The 17,050-nt window shown below is 45.5% G+C and overlaps 1 pseudogene; it reads right to left on the minus strand.

Annotated features, from left to right (window-relative positions):
* Positions 1-222: 222 nt before the first annotated feature.
* LOC149172186 (18S ribosomal RNA) lies at positions 223-1,960 on the minus strand (annotated as a pseudogene).
* Positions 1,961-17,050: the final 15,090 nt, after the last annotated feature.

The following is a 17,050-nucleotide window of genomic DNA, read 5'->3' on the forward strand; positions in this document are numbered from 1 at the left end:
ACATGCATGATGGAGATGCATGCATTATCTACCAAACATCATGATGCGCATTATACTATGACTTATGTTTAGAAGTGTACACCAGGGTGCGTTAGCACACTCGACTGCCTTTAGTTACTTATTTGAGAGGGGGGCCGCCATCGCCCTTACTTCTTCATAGGGACGGAGTCACTCACTATTCATATGGTGAGGACCGGAGGGGCTCGACTGTGAAGGAGAGGGATTCGATCCAGCCGTAGGTTCCCCTACGACTACCTTGTTACGACTTCACCCCAGTCGAAGACCCCACCGTGGTATGCGCCAATAAGACCACCCCAACCATAGTGGGCCACACTAGTGGAACATATATAGATAGGGTGATCATTGGTCTGATGCTTCGGGCGAAATCAACTCCCAGGGTGTGACGGGCGGTGTGTACAGGGCCCGGGTACATATTCACCGCGGCATGCTGATCCGCGATTACTAGCGATTCCAACTTCATGTTCTCGAGTTGCAGAGAACAATCCGAACTGAGGCAATCTTTCCGGATTCGCTCCGCCTTACGGCCTTGCTTCCCATTGTCATTGCCATTGTAGCACGTGTGTGGCCCAGCCCATAAGGGCCATGCGGACTTGACGTCATCCCCACCTTCCTCCAGCATATCACTGGCAGTCTCTTGTGAGTGCAGCACGCACCTGCCTTCATAGGAGTGTCATCAATCAAAAAGAGGCGCTTGCCTCCGAGAGTTCGCTTACTCACCCTCGCCCTTGAGAAGGGGCGATGACATTGATCCGTTAGCGCATGTCTCAGCAACACAAAACGAGGGTTTCGCTCATTATAGGACTTAACCAAACATCTCATGACACGAGCTGACGACAGCCATGCAACACCTGTATGAATTTTCGCACCATCCCGTTAAGGACAGGCACACTTGTTCATATGTCAAGGGCTGGTAAGGTTCTGCGCGTTGTATCAAATTAAACCACATGCTCCACCGCTTGTGCAGGTCCCCGTCAATTCCTTTGAGTTTCAGTCTTGTGACTGTACTCCCCAGGCGGAGTGTTTCACGCGTTAGCTGGACCCCTGATCCTAATCCTACCTAGTAGGCAGGCAGACCAAGGACGAACACTCATCGCTTATGGCATGGACTACCAGGGTATCTGATCCTGTTTTCTCCCCATGCTTTCGCACCCCAGCGTCAGTGGGGACCCAGAGAGCTGCCTTCGCGGTTGGCGTTCCTTCGTATATCTTAGGATTTGATCCCTCCACACGAAATTCCACTCTCCCCTATCTCACTCAAGTGAAATGGTCAAGAAAGCACCCCGCTAGTGTTTTGGCGACTTTCACTTTCCACCCTTTTCACCACCTACGTGCCCTTTATGCCCAGTCATTCCGAATAACACTTGCCCCCCTCGTATTACCGCGGCTGCTGGCACAGAGTTAGCCGGGGCTTCTTCCTCGAGTCCTGTCATGATCGAAACTCGACGAAAGAGCTTGACAAGCGACAGTGCCCTTCTTCACCCACGCGATATTGCTGGATCGGGCGTGAGCCCATTGTCCAATATTCCCCACTGCTGCCCCGTGAGAGAGTCTGGGCCATGTCTCAGTCCCAGTGTGGCTGATCATGCGAAAAGACCAGCTAAGCATCATTGGCTTGGTCAGCCCTTACCTAACCAACTACCTGATACTACGTGGGCTCATCGAACAACGCGAATTAGCTTGCTTTATGAATTATTCAGGATTTGGAGTGAACTATTCGGCAGATTCCCACGCGTTACGCACTTGTTCGCCACTTTGCTTGCCGTGCCCCATGCCGAGCGCACCACTCGCATATCATTTGAGTGAGTGAGCACGCGCTAGGAGGAGGCCATTCATCTTGCCCTTCTGCCCCCACGTGGATGGATGGGGAAGCAAGCCACGTTCGACTTGCATGTGTTAAGCATATAGCTAGCGTTCGTTCTGAGCCAGGATCAAACTCTTTTTTTGAGTATGATCTATTTTGAGCATCAAATGCCCCTCACCCATATGAATGAGTGAGCGACCCCTAAATAATATAGGGCCTTTCGAATGCCGGCAGCCTTCATATTCATATATTATATATGTCATTACGGTCATGATCGAATTCATGACGATCTCCCTGCCTGAATGAGATAGGTAATTACGCTTTCTTATAGGCGTACTTCCTTGATGCTTATTGGGTGGCCCCTCTCAAATAAGTAACTAAAGGTTGGTCGAGCGATGGCGGCCTTTTAGTCGAGCGTTCATTACCTCTCCCATAGGTCGAGAGTTCTACAGGCTCACCCTGCCGGACCTCTCCTCTCCTTATCAGTCGAGCACCCTAAAGGGTCCTTAACAGTCGAGCCCTGCCGGAACTCTCCTTATCAGTCGAGCCTGCTTACGCATCCTCTCCCTCTTGGGTTTACTTATTGGCCCCCCAAAATAAGTAAAAAAGAGTCGAGTATGTAGGAATTTACAGGGTAAGTTCCCCAGAAAGAATACCAAAAGGACACCGCTCACAACCAGATCACAAATCAATACACCAGTATTTTTGACGTGGTTAAAACCCTCAAAGAGGGAAACAGTCCACGGCTTGTCCCAACGTGGGTACTATAGGCAATTTATTAATCAAAGAATGAAAATTTACATAAGCTTCTCTCATGCACAGATTACTCGAACAATGACCCTCCATGCACTTTAAATAGAACTCATGGACCAATCGGGTGTCAAGCCACGGATCAAGTGTTAGTAATACCGAGGAGAGAATGAACTGTCGGATCACTACATATCGTGACCGTCGGATTGTAAGTTACAAAATGTACAACGGTAAAGAAACACACTTTACCTAACTCTATACCTAACTCTACACTAGACCAAGTTGAACTTAACTATATCCTATGTGTCGGAATATCCTAACATCCCCCCTTAAGAACAACTTGGGATAGGATTGAAGGATTTACAAATATGACACAATAGGAGAAGGAAGGAGGCACTAGAGCCTATCCCCCCTTAGTGACAACTTCCTGAACTCCAAGCATATATCGAAGTTTAGTGAACTTCGCCTCTGTGAGAGCCTTTGTGAAGATGTCTGCAACCTGATCATCTGTTGGACAATATTGCACTTCAAGAACATGGTCATGAATGAGCTTTCTGATGAAGTGCATGTGTAGTTCAATGTGTTTGCTGCGCTGATGCTGGACTGGATCTTTGCATAGCTGAATGGCAGTTTGATTATCACACCAAAGTGTGGTTGGATGCTGCTGCTCAAAGCCAAACTCTGATAGGATCTGACGAAGCCACAAGGCTTCCTTACTAGCTTCCACAACACCACGATACTCTGCTTCTGCTGACGAAAGAGAAATGGCAGCCTGTTTCTTACAAGCCCATGTAATAGGTCCTGAACCAAGAGTGAAGACATAACCGGCAGTAGACTTCCAATCATCAGGGTCACCAGCCCAATCAGAATCAGTGAAACCAACTAATAGAGGAGCTGCTTTGGCACTGTAATGAATCCCAAACTGTACTGTACCTCGAACATAACGAAGTATTCTTTTAGCTGCTTTCCAATGACTTTCACGGGGGTTTTGCATAAAACGAGCAACAAGGCCAACAGCAAAGGAAAGATCAGGACGAGTATGGGTTAAATACAAGAGTTTTCCTACAAGTTGACGGTATAAGGTAACATCAAATTCAGGAGAAGTACAAGAGACTGAAAGTTTGACTCCAGACTGAAAGGGAGAAGGGGCTGGCTTACAGTCTTCCATGTGAAAATGACGAAGAATATCACAAGCATACTTGGACTGGGAAAGGAAAATACCCTCCTTGGATTGCAAGACTTGAAGACCGAGAAAATAGTGTAAGTGTCCTAAGTCTGTCATTTCAAATTTCTTTTTAAGGCTGGACTTCACATGGTTTATAAGGTTGGGATCACTACCAGTAAGAATAAGATCATCAACATAAAGAACAAGGATGATAAGAGAGTTGCCCACTTTCTTGGTGTAGACAGTATTGTCAGAATGACACCTAGAAAAGCCAGATTCTAAAAGAAAGCTATCCATTTTGGCATACCAAGCCCGAGGAGCTTGCTTGAGGCCATAAAGGGATTTCTTAAGTCGACAAACAAGGCTGGAGTCTGTTTGTATGAAGCCAATGGGTTTTTCCATAGAGATTTCTTCCTGCAAGTCCCCATGCAAGAAGGCAGATTTAACATCCATCTGATGGACTTCCCATTTTAAAGAGGCAGCAAGGGAAAGAACAAGGCGGATAGAGTTCATTTTGGCAACAGGGGAGAAGGTTTCAGTGTAGTCAATGCCTTCAACCTGTGAAAAGCCCTTAGCAACGAGACGAGCTTTATGTTTATCAACTTTCCCATCTGGTCCATACTTGGTTCTGTAAACCCATTTACATCTAACAAGTTTGCGTCCCTTTGGTAGAGGAACAAGATCCCATGTATCATTTGTCATCAATGAATGATATTCTTCATTCATAGCTGCTTCCCAATGTGGATGGCCTGAAGCTTCTGAAAAAGTGCCAGGATCATGATTTACTGGAGCTTGAGCCAGTAAAGAAGAGGCTCTTTCAAACTGAGAACATGTACGTCGCTGATCTGTAGGATCACCGGCAAGATCACCTGCTGCATCCCGAGTAGCACAGACCCATCTTGGAAGTTGAGGATCCTAAGAAGGTGGGGGAGGATTATCATCCTCGCTTTCATCATCTGAAGAAGAATTTTTTTCAAAAGTAGAAGAGATAGGAAGAGGTGTCACATCCGCCGGACTAGGCTCGCAGGCCGATTTATTTTCATCAAATTTTACATCTCTTCTAATGATAACATTTTTGGACTTAAATGGAATAAGTCTATAACCTTTTACATCTTCAGAATATCCAACAAAAGTACATTTCTCACTCTTAGGTTCTAAAGCTTTATGCTTTTCATCTGGAATATGGGCCCATGCTTCACTTCCAAACACACGAAAGTGACTTACATCTGGTTTAATGGAACTCCAAGCTTCTTCTGGAGTGATATTCTCTAGAACCTTAGTAGGAGTGCGATTGATTATATAATTTGCACAATTAATTGCTTCGGCGCAAAAACTAAGACTGAGTCCTTTAGATTGCAGCATACAATTAGCCATTTCCTTTAAGGTGCGATTTTTCCTTTCAGCTACACCATTTTGTTGTGGAGTGCATGGAACAGTATGTTGCATTTGAATTCCATTTTCGGTGCAAAAGTTGATGAATGTGTTTTTAACATATTCTCCACCATTATCAGTTCTTAGCTTAAGAATTTGATGTCCAGATTGTTTTTCAACAAAGGCTTTGAAGGCCAAAAATGTGTTAAATACTTCGCTCTTGAGTTTTAAGAAGTATACCCAAGTGCGTCTGGAGAAATCATCAATGAAAGTTAAGAAGTACTTGCAGCCAGAGAATGAAGCAACAGGAAGAGGACCACATAAATCACTGTGCACAAGCTGTAAAGGGGCTGAGGCGTGCCAAGAGGCACGTTTGTCAAAACTGTCCCGATGATGTTTTCCGAGTACACATCCGGAACAAACACCATCTCTGCAAGATACCATAGGAAGACCTGTCACCATATTTTCTTTACATAGATGCTGAAGGGAGCGATAGTTTAAGTGACCAAATCGCTCATGCCAAAGTTTGCTCACTTCATCATTATGAGCAACAAATACTGAGGGAAGATTTGATGACCCAAAGTTGTGAAACTTATACAACCTTGTGGAATCATCAGCAGGACCAGTAGCTAGAATCTGTTTAGGATCTTTTAGATCCTTGATTACAACATCATGAGGTGAAAATTCAACAATTTTACCTTCACCTGAATGAGTTATCTGATAGACAGATAGAAGGTTGCAAGATAAGGTTGGAACACATAATACATCATTAAACTGACCATTGTCTAGATGAACAGTTCCAGTCCCTACAACATTAAGAGATCTATCATCACCAACATATATATTTTTGGTGTTACAATCATTTAAAGAAGAAAACATGGCTTGGTTTTTGGCCATGTGATAAGAGGCTCCAGAATCAATGAGCCACTCATGAGAATGAGAAGAAGAAGAAGATACATTTAATGCATAACCAGACTGAGATGATTGACAACGACATGCAGAAAGTGCCATTCCGAAAGTTGAAGTTGAAGTAGGCTCCACATGGATGTTATGTTTCTTCATTGCGGCTTCCAAGGCTTCCATCTTAAAGCATTTAGATTCTAAGTGGCCATCTCGATTACAAAAGTTACAATGTCTATCTGTCTTCTTCCATTTGTTTTTATTGGTCTTATCATTTTGCTGAAATGATCTTTCATTTTGAGGCTGAGTCGGTTTAGGACCATTCTTTTGAGGATATTACTTCTTAGGATTCTTTGAATTTGGTTGCTGCTGGGTGGCTAACGCTTTCGTGGAAGAGTTTCCAAGATTAAGAAGACCAAGGTGTAAGAGTTTTTCTTGTTCTCTTATTAAGGAATCACAAAAGGAGTCAAAGGAAGGGGCCTTGTAGTCTTTTCCTTGACAAATGAAAGCTTCCCTTGTAGAATGGAAAGTGGAAACAAATACAGAGTAGGCTGGTCCCAACTTAGTAAGGATGGAATAAATAAGGTTACCATCTTCTTTCTTAACTTTAACACCTTCCAAGAGATATCTAAGGGTCTTGAATTTGGACAAGAAATCTTCAATGCAAGAAAAATTATTAGGATCCAAAGTAAGCAACTCATTTTCAAGTTGATGGGCTCTAATTTCATTTTTAATCCCAAAAACTTTAGCGAGTTTTTCTAATGCTTCATGAGGAGTCTCAAGTTCTGCAATGTGGAATCTAAGATCATGAGAAATAGACATCTCTATCAAACCACGTGCTTGATCTTGTCTATTTTCCCATTTTGCAGCCTTGTCTTCATCTTTTGGTTTCTTCTCTTGGTCTGTGGCTATTCTGAAGAGACCTTTACTTCTAAGTAAATCTTCCATGTAGGCTACCCATTGGAAGTAGTTAGTGCTGTCAAGAATGACTTGGCATGGACTTTCCATTTTTTTAAAAACAACTGAAGCTGAAGATGCTAAAAGTAAGTGTTCCAATGGATAGATCTCGAAAAAATAGGCGGTTTTAAAAAAAACGGCTCTGAAAAAGGCTTCCGGATGAAGAAGTTATGGCTTTTTAAAAAAAAATTGTTGACGTTGCCGGCAAAGTGCGCGAATGTGCGGGAATGAAAAAATCCGCCCCCACAAAATGGAGACTTGAACCCAAGACCTCTACTCTCTTAAAATAGCTTTGAACGAATTGATCTATACAAAAAATTTGAGAGAGAGAGAGAGAGAGGGGGGGGGCCTTGGTTTGCGTGCTTGCCTTGAGAAAGCTCTTTTTCCCTACAAAACACAAAACACAAAACCCAACACGAATATGCAAAGAAAAAACGAACCTTGCAGCTCGAAGTTAGCTTTAGCCAAAAAACTAGAAATTTAAAAAAAAAAAATCTCAAAGTTAGCTTTAGCCGAAAAACTAAATATTTTTCTCAATGTTTCTGATTTTCCGAGATCACACTAAGGTGCAGGGAAAAGAGCATACGCATGAGAAAAATCCTTCATTTCTGTTTCTGATTTGCCCAGATCGCACAGAGTCGCAGGGAAAAGAGCATACGCAGAAACGAAAGGTATAGATCCGGTTAAAAAAAAAGGCTAAATAAACCGAAACCGAAATAAGCAGAGAGAAAATAACAGTAAACTGCAAAAAACACTGTATACCTCCCGATATGAAAAATGACGCAGCTAGGGCTACCGGAAACCTTTTCGCGTGAAACGAAAGGGGTTCCTCACTGGAACAGATGCTCCGAACGCAACAGAGCAGTCCTCTCGGCCCGAAAGCAGTCAGAAACAACAGATCTAGGAAACGACAGCCGCATGCAGTTCTACCGGCTTCAGATTTGGATCACCAACGGACGCGGCCCTCAAATAGCTCCGATACCATGTAGGAATTTACAGGATAAGTTCCTCAGAAAGAATACCAAAAGGACACCGCTCACAACCAGATCACAGATCAATACACCAGTATTTTTGACGTGGTTAAAACCCTCAAAGAGGGAAACAGTCCACGGCCTGTCCCAACATGGGTACTACAGGCAATTTATTAATCAAAGAATGAAAATTTACATAAGCTTCTCTCATGCACGGATTACTCGAACAATGACCCTCCATGCACTTTAAATAGAACTCATGGACCAATCGGGTGTCAAGCCACGGATCAAGTGTCGGTAATACCGAGGAGAGAATGAATCGTCGGATCACTACATATCGTGACCGTCGGATTGTAAGTTACAAAATGTACAACGGTAAAGAAACACACTTTACCTAACTCTATACCTAACTCTACACTAGACCAAGTTGAACTTAACTATATCCTATGTGTCGGAATATCCTAACAGAGTACCTAAAGGTGATGGCTGCCTTAACAATCGAGCCTGCTTACGCATCCTTTGAGTTTCAGATCTCAGAGCGGGCTTTGACCATGTCTCCCGAGAAAGATCAGTACATATGGCGTAAGACGATTTCACATATCGAGGTCGGTATGGGATCGGGTGTGTTTCCTGTCTGACAATGATGCCCGCCCAGGAAGACATCTCAGATCTTCGTGCCGGCGCTTTTGGCTATTCCTAAATGTGTGGATACATGGTTCGAGAAATGCACCGCGCGAGATGACGAGATTCTATTTGCGAGATGACAAGATTCTATTTGGTTGGCGATATCTTTGCGATTCTCTACGTCATTGTCGCTCTTCTTAGATCGTCATTTCGACACTTTCTCGAGCAGACACAGTGCATATATTATATATGTAATTACGCTATCGAATTCATTATTCGATCGAGAGAGCGTGAATGCATATATTATATATGTCATTATGCCATGAATGATAGATCGATTTCTTCCCCTCAATTCAAAAGGCTGGTCCTCCTTGACCATCTTAGGACCAACCGGTAACCCGATTGAGGTCGTTTTTTGAGCCCTAATCGAGGGTCAACCGGGTGGGAAGACCAAGGGCCTTCTACGTCCCAGCCTGAGCTTATTTGATCCGTTGAATTGGTAGCCGTTGAGAGGCCCTCCTGACCAGGGAGTTTATTGGAAACATACTGTGCCTGTTGGATGTCGCGTTTTCCTCTCCCTCTCCTCTCCTTATCAGTGGAGCCCCCTAAAGGGTCCTTAACAGTCGAGCACCTAAAGGTCCTTATGGTCGAGCCCCTACCGGTCCTATCGATGGTGGCCCTCTCCTATCCCTCTCCTCTCCTCTCCCTCTCCTTAACAGTCGAGCACCTAAAGGTCCTTATGGTCGAGCACCTAAAGGTGATGGCGGCCTTAACAGTCGAGCCTGCTTACGCATCCTTATCAGTCGAGCCCCCTAAAGGGTCCTTAACAGTCGAGCACCTAAAGGTGATGGCAGCCAGTCGAGCCTGCTGAAGCATCCTTATCAGTCGACGTTGCCGGTCCTTATCAGTCGAGCCTGCTTACGCATTCTTTCAGACGAGATTCCACTCTCGATGCATGCCTCTGGAAAACTACCGCAACATAGGCTGGCTAAAGAGAGATAGATCGAGTAAGTGAATCGGTCTACATTGAATTATATATGTCATTACGATCTGAATCTCTATTTTATGAAGCCGCAACTACCATATGCTCATATATAACTACCACCATTTCACCATCAATTAGGCGGTTTATACGATTCGCTCGAATCATCAATCATAATATCGTATAAAAAGAGATATCTCATTCATGCATAATGACCAGCAGTCACTTACTCATTGTCTTGGTCGGCATTCATTATATACGTAATTACGTCATTCGAGATAGGAACCAGAATAGAATCACCCACCTCCTCTTTTCAATTTACTTATTGGGTCTCTCAAATAAGTAACTAAAGGCAGTCGAGTGTGCTAACGCACCCTCACCATATGAATAGTGAGTGACTCCGTCCCTATGAAGAAGTAAGGGCGATGGCGGCCCGGGGGTCGAGAGTTCGGCAGGCTCACCCTCACCATATGAATAGTGAGTGACCCTATGAAGAAGTAAGGGCGATGGCGGCCCCCCTCTCAAATAAGTAACTAAAGGCAGTCGAGGGTGCTAACGCACCCTTGCCCCTCCTATTTATTCTCTGGCGGCTTCGCACCTTCATTTGTACGTGTTCCTACTGCTTATGTTTTGGCATAAGCGATTATTCCAATAAGTAGTGTTTTGGGATCTGCACATGTTCCAAGTTATGTTGTTCCGGCATCTGATGGAGTTCCAATAAGTGCTGTTCTGCCAATAGCTATAGTTCTTACTTGCGATGTTTCGATATTCCATGTAGTTCCCACTTGTGTTAATAACGCTGTTCCAACGAGTTCAAGTGTTCCAATGCCACTCAAGTTGGTAAGATTGGTTTCACCAACAACTGCCCCATCTTATTTATAGTCGTTCCGATTCGTTCCAATCTTCCCCACTGTCAGTATTCTGCTCCACTTCAATCCTAGTCACTGTAAGGTCCGTGGATCCCGTAGCCAGTGAGGCCGCAGGCATTAAGCTTCAAGGCGCATCGATCTGGTGTCACGCTAAAAGATAGGTCTTGCTAACGCATAAGGAATATATGGTACTAGCATGGATTCTTGTCATTATTTGTATAGTCATAACCATATCTTCAGGAGTAATTCCCCTAGTCATTCCAAGCCATTCCGCATGTAAAAGCCAGCATCAGTATATTAAGCCGTTGAAGCAGCAAAGGCACCATCTATAGCAGTTTCCCCAGTTCCATACATTGCATACCCTCCATCTCTAGATCCAACACCAGTAGCTTCCCAGCAGTAGGGTCAGTAGCATAACCAGTGGTTTACCCATAAGCAGCCGTTGATGCAGTCGTTGATTCCGTAGTTGAAGTAGTTGAATAAACAACAGAAGCAAGAGTAGCAGATTGAGCAGTAGATTCAGAAGTAGATTCTGTCGATTAAGCAGTTGATCCAGTAGAGACAAAGGCTCATCTAGGAAAGACAGATGCAAAGGCTACAGTACCTAAAGCAAAGCAGGAGCAGTAGAAGAACCACCATTAGCAGAAGCAAGGGTAGATATAGTTCCAGGTCCAACAGTGCCCGTAGCAGCTTCTGTCGATCCAGGAAGTTCTTCTGTTGGGTTAGCATCAGTTTATCCAGCAGCAGAGTAAGCAGAGCCAAGTCCAGATACCGTTGACTCAGCAACAGCTGATTTAGCTATTTCTTTTCATCTTTCTCTCACTCCCTTACATCGATATTTCCCTTTCAATTCTTCCTTCACCCTCTATCCAATCTTTCCAATCCTAATCATTCTGATTTCCTCAATTTCAATAACTTCCATTTATCCATTTCATCCATTCACTTGTCCTTGGGATGGGGATCTCCTAGCTAGCCTTCGCCTACTGCGCCGAGAGTAAGGAGAACTAAGTTCCACTGTTTGGTTGGGTTGGGACATTTCCAAAACCTCACCCCCCATTATAATAGTAGGGCCTCAGGCGAGTCCCTCCGGGCCTTGTCATTTTGCTTTTTGCTATCCAACCGGATTCCGTCGGTGCATCTATAGCTAATCAAGCTAGCCTTTATCGAGTGCAGTATCGATAGTGCTCACTCTCCCCGGTGCGAGCGCAGGGTCGACTACCTAGCTTGACTGACTTGACGGAGCATAAGTAACACTCTTCCCAATGAATCAATGAGCATAGGCAGCCGTCACGCCTAGCCTATAATCACTTGCCATCTATAAGCAAGCTACGAGGTGCTCTATATTTATTAGCGAGCGGAAACCACTTACAAACTTCTATAAACAAGCAAGCGACATCGAACGAACAAGCGGATGGGAAGGAAGAATCATCGGCCAAGCCGGGTAAGGAGGAACGACAGGAACACGCAGGGAAGAGGTCTAGACAGCTCTCCGATAGATCATGACATCTCCTCAGCTTGCAGAGCACCCCCAAATACGACTCCAGAAAAGAATCCATGCTAAAGAGCGAGAAAGAATAAGCATACCTGCTGGAATAAAAGAATCCATGCTAAAGGCAGTGTCCTAGCCCACACCTCATCTTGCAACGACTCTGCCTCCTACCGTCGGCAGGGAATTACACTCTGAGATTCCTTTGAAGATCCAGAGATCCCCATGCTTTGTTCTATCAGAGAGTTCGAGTGGTCTCCGACAGACAGTAACTCCGAGTACAATCCCCTAACTCTGGTCCATATGGGTGGTACGTGTGAGTCATCTATCATTCTGAGGCGTTTATCGCTGCTTCTCTGGATAGGATGGATGGGATCGTTGGATTGAACCAATGGGATGAATTAGATCGCTGGCTTTGAATTCGTTAAGGCATTGATTGGCCAATCGTTACTTGCATCGCTCGTTACTGGCAGGTGCTGGTCCAAGAAACAAACAGGCTGGGGCTGGTCAAATCTGGCTGGATGGGTCTCTCTTGCAAACTGGAGACAATGAACTTGACGGCGGGCTTGCCGCTGGCTAAATTGATGGCGGCGGGCGGCTGCTGGCTAGATGGCGGCTAGGGGGTGGGCAGAAGAATGATTGCTGGCTTACCTAGCTGGGATGAATTAGATCGCTGGCTTCGGATTGCTTGCTTTGCTGCTGGACCTGGAACAGGTACTCCAACTAGTTATGCTACTTATGCTGGATAAGCTAGATCTTATGCTTAATCGACATCAACAGCTGCATTCCAACTGGTTCTTAAGCTACTGGATATGGATCTCACTATGGAGATGGGTATGGATCTTGATCTGGTTAAGATGCTTAAACGTGCGCTTAAACCTATATATACTTATGGATCATATACATAAACAGCTTCTGCTGGTATTGCTGCTAGGTCAACGACTGGATCTACTGGATAACCCACTGGATCTACTTGTGCTTCACCGACTGCTTAATTGACTGAACCTTGAAAGGGGCTTCATCGATCTCTGCGTATTATGCTCTGCGTATTATGCTGCTGTTCACCTTACGTCCAACGTTCAACCTACAGTTATCATCACATCCAGTTGGTCACAACACAACACTGTTACGCCTCCAGTCCACACAGTGAAATCGCATACCCGAAATGCTTAGATCGACCTTGCGACCTCCCCCCCTGAGAGAGAACTTCAGCGATCTTACTGCTGCCTTCGACCTGATCGAGACTTCGATTTATGATATCCGGATCTAGATTTATACCCGGATGGATCTCTCTTACCTGGATCTAGCCACCTGAGATCGAAGATCTTTATACCCGGCTGGACGTATCTAGATTTATACCCGTTTCTCTATCTCTCCCTCCTAATCTTAGATTGACCTCCTAAACCTTTTCACCTCACAAAACAGACCACCCATTGCACTCATCGTGAAGCATAGAAACCGTACCACAGTGAACCACAGTTAGTTACACCTGATGCAGTTCCACACCTAACTGCTTGCTGATCAATTGAACTTGCTGCTTGCCGAAGGTGGTATCTCGCCTTATCGATCTTGCTATCCCTGGAGATGAAGATGAGCTTGCCTGTGCTACGGGTTTTCACTGTGGTGTCACGATGGGGGCCTTCTCCTGTCAACCAGTCAGTGGTGGGGCCTTTTATCCCTATGGGTATGATATTGAACGGGGTATGATATTGAACGGGGTCTGGATTGAATGGGTCCTTCTCTCTCTCTCATCTGGTGGTAACACGGGGAACATAATCTCTCGCATATGGTGGGTCGACGAATGGGTGTGCTGGGTGGGCTATTTTTTGTGACCAATCTAGTGATCAAGAAACAATAGCAACTATAATTGATTCGAGCAAGTAAGCAGCATCTATCACTCATAAACACATAGAAGCTCTGGGTGTATCGACGTATGTAACGATCGTCGTCATTGCATCCAGTCTCGATGTAGGAACCTATTGTTCCGTAGGGGTAAGCTCCGTCCTGGGGTATGTGGGAAATATCCTTTCCATTGATGGGTAACATCTTGATTGTCTGGGAGCTTGGGGAACATATCTTTTCTCGTCCGGTGGAAACTTGACATATCTTCTCTCGTCTGGTGGTAACGTGTGGTCCTTTCTTCTCTTCTCAGCCAGTGATGGGGTCCTTCTCCTCTCCAGTGATGGGGTCCCTCTCTCCTCTGGGGGTAAGTACATATCTTCTCCCGTCTGGTGGAAACATAATCAATATCGTTCGGCGTATCAATGGTGAAATGGGTGTATGGTATAGCTCATCGTAATGAGTGTGATGTTCATAGCTAAAAGGGAGGTGTGTTATGCTATAGCTAAAAGGGAGGTGTGTGACTCACTCACAGTGTTGACCCCATACCATGTGGTTTTTTTGTGGCAGGTATCCAGTGATGGGGAACTCCTCTAATAGTCTGGGGTTAAGTACTTCTCTCGCGTATGGTGGGTGGATGACTCATATCCTATCCCCTGGCCGCACCTTCCTTCCGGCCAGCAGCATCAGCAGAATAGTCCGTTATCTATCCGTGCCAAGTTGGTGGGTGAACTCAATCAATCTCTCTCATAGTCTGTCAGTAAAATGTATCGATCAATATGCTCATATGTAAACAACATGGCTCAATCCAATGTATTCCGGTGGGAACTTGGGGGACTGCTCCTTCTATCTCGGCCATGGATGGGGAACTGTTGTGAACTTGGCTCAATCCCTCTAATCTGTTGAGAACATGGGAAACTTCTCTTTCTTTCGGGTATGTAGGAACAAAGGACCCCCAGCAGAAATAAGTTGAGACAAGCTGTTAACATATGCGATATAAATATGTAAACCAAGTTTACAACATACACGATAAAGAGTGAGGTTACCCATCGTTACTACCCCGAGAGATAGGAGATTTCCCCCCATGTGCCATACGAATGAGAGAATGGCTAGACGTGTTGCTAGAGTGAGTTACCTAGAACGTGGGTGGGGCAAGGGGTGAATAACATGGATGGAGTGCTGTTTTCATCTATGTGCCCGGCCGGGTCGAGGCTATGTGCGGTGAATGGCTGGCTTAGTGCAGTCTGTGAGTGGCTTCTCTGAAGGGCTTCTGTGAACGGATTCTCTGAATGGCTTCGTGCAACGAATGAATGGTTGGTTTATTTCTTTAGAATGGATTTTTCTATGTGCTGTGAATGAACAACTTATGTTAGTTGATCATCACCAGTCAGAGCCAGGAGGTCATTGACAGCCGGTCAGTGCTAGAAGGTCAGCTGATAAGAAATCCTCACCATCGGAATGGTGAGCCCCTCTCCTCTCCTCTCCTTAACAGTCGAGCCCCCTAAAGGGTCCTCTCCTCTCCTCTCCCTTATGGTCGAGCACCTAAAGGTCCTTATCAGTCGAGGCCCCTAAAGGGTCCTCTCCTTAACAGTCGAGCCTGCTTATGCATCCTTAACAGTCGAGCCTGCTTACACATCCTATCCCTTGGGGTCGAGTACCTAAAGGTCCTTATCAGTCGAGCCCCCTGAAGGGTCCTCTCCTCTCCTTATCAGTCGAGCCCCCTAAAGGGTCCTTAACAGTCGAGCCTGCTTGCGCATCCTCTCCCTCTCCTCTCCCTCTCCTTAATAGTCGAGCACCTAAAGGTCCTCTCCTTAACAGTCGATCCTGCTTACGCATCCTCTCCCTATGGTCGAGCACCTAAAGGTACTTATGGTTGAGCACCTAAAGGTGATGGCGGCCTTAACAGTCGAGCCTGCTTACGCATCCTTAACAGTCGAGCACCTAAAGGTCCTTGGGGTTGAGTACCTAAAGGTGATGGCGGCCTTAACAGTCGAGCCTGCTTACGCATCCTTAACGGTCGAGCCTGCTTACGCATCCTTAACAGTCGAGCACCTAAAGGTGATGGCGGCCTTAACAGTCGAGCCTGCTTACGCATCCTCTCCCTTGGGGTCGAGTACCTAAAGGTCCTTATCAGTCGAGCCCCCTAAAGGGTCCTCTCCTTAACAGTCGAGCCTGCTTATGCATCCTTATCAGTCGAGCCTGCTTACGCATCATCAGTTGAAGGCCCGGTTACCTTTCCAACCACGCCTACTTTGTTCTTTCCCCACAGCTAGAGCTTACTTTAAGCGAACACCAGAGGGATGGATGGATGGAGGAACTTCCCTTCCAAACACCGCATACTGCCCCTTACCGCTTCTAACCTTTCTTACTCCGCCTACTTTGTTCTGTTGGGCCCCAAAAGAGAGGAACGCGAAAAACACAAGGCCGCCATCGAAATATGTGAAAACCTCCGCCTCCTGAAAATGCTATAATAGGAGGGAAAGATGTGAAAACCTCCGCCAAGCTAAAATGGCCGAATTAGTAGGATGCTCGACTGGCCGCCATCGAAATCTGTTCAAACCTCCGCCTAAGGGGATTGGGTGGGTAAATAGTGGTCGAGCCTTAAAGTGCATCCCCAAATCGAGTTATCGCTTCATTCTTTGGGGGGTTTATATATTGCTCAAGGCTGCCTCTAGCTAGAAAATCACTATCATTATATATGTCATTACGCCATCTCGCCGAGGTGCACATCTCTATCTCTACCTAAACTACCACATGCTCATATATAACTAACTACGCCGTATCTAGCAACCAAGCTACTTACGGAGGAGGCTTATAAACCGCCCCATTATGGTAACCCTTCGACCCAGGAGGCTTATAAACCGCCCAATTAAGGATGCGTAAGCAGGCTCGACTGATAAGGAGAGGACCTTTAGGTGCTTGACCATAGGGAGAGGATGCGTAAGCAGGCTCTCAATATAAGGAGAGGACCTTTAGGTGCTCGACCATAGGGAGAGGATGCGTAAGCAGGCTCGACTGATAAGGAGAGGACCTTTATTACTCTATTTTATTCACTTTGGTTCGGGAACGAAGAACTCACTATCTACAGTTAGATGGGTGCGCATGGATCGGTCAAGGTTGTCAGCGCTGCTGTTTATGTTCATCATTGCATTCGGCAAACTACGTAAGATGGGTCAATAGTAGCTGGTAGGGCTATTGCTCTCGTAGTGAGATGCTTCAAGAGTACGTGTCCGCTCTCCCTATATCGTTTAAGCCAAGACTAGAAAAATACTCAAGACTCGCTGGGCGGTGCCGCCATTATTTATGTCATTTAG

Source organism: Pinus tabuliformis, chromosome 4_2 (genome assembly GCF_031772625.1).
Source record: "Pinus tabuliformis cultivar Carrire ecotype Pingquan chromosome 4_2, CPIR1, whole genome shotgun sequence".
In the NCBI taxonomy this organism is placed as follows: Eukaryota; Viridiplantae; Streptophyta; class Pinopsida; order Pinales; family Pinaceae; genus Pinus; species Pinus tabuliformis.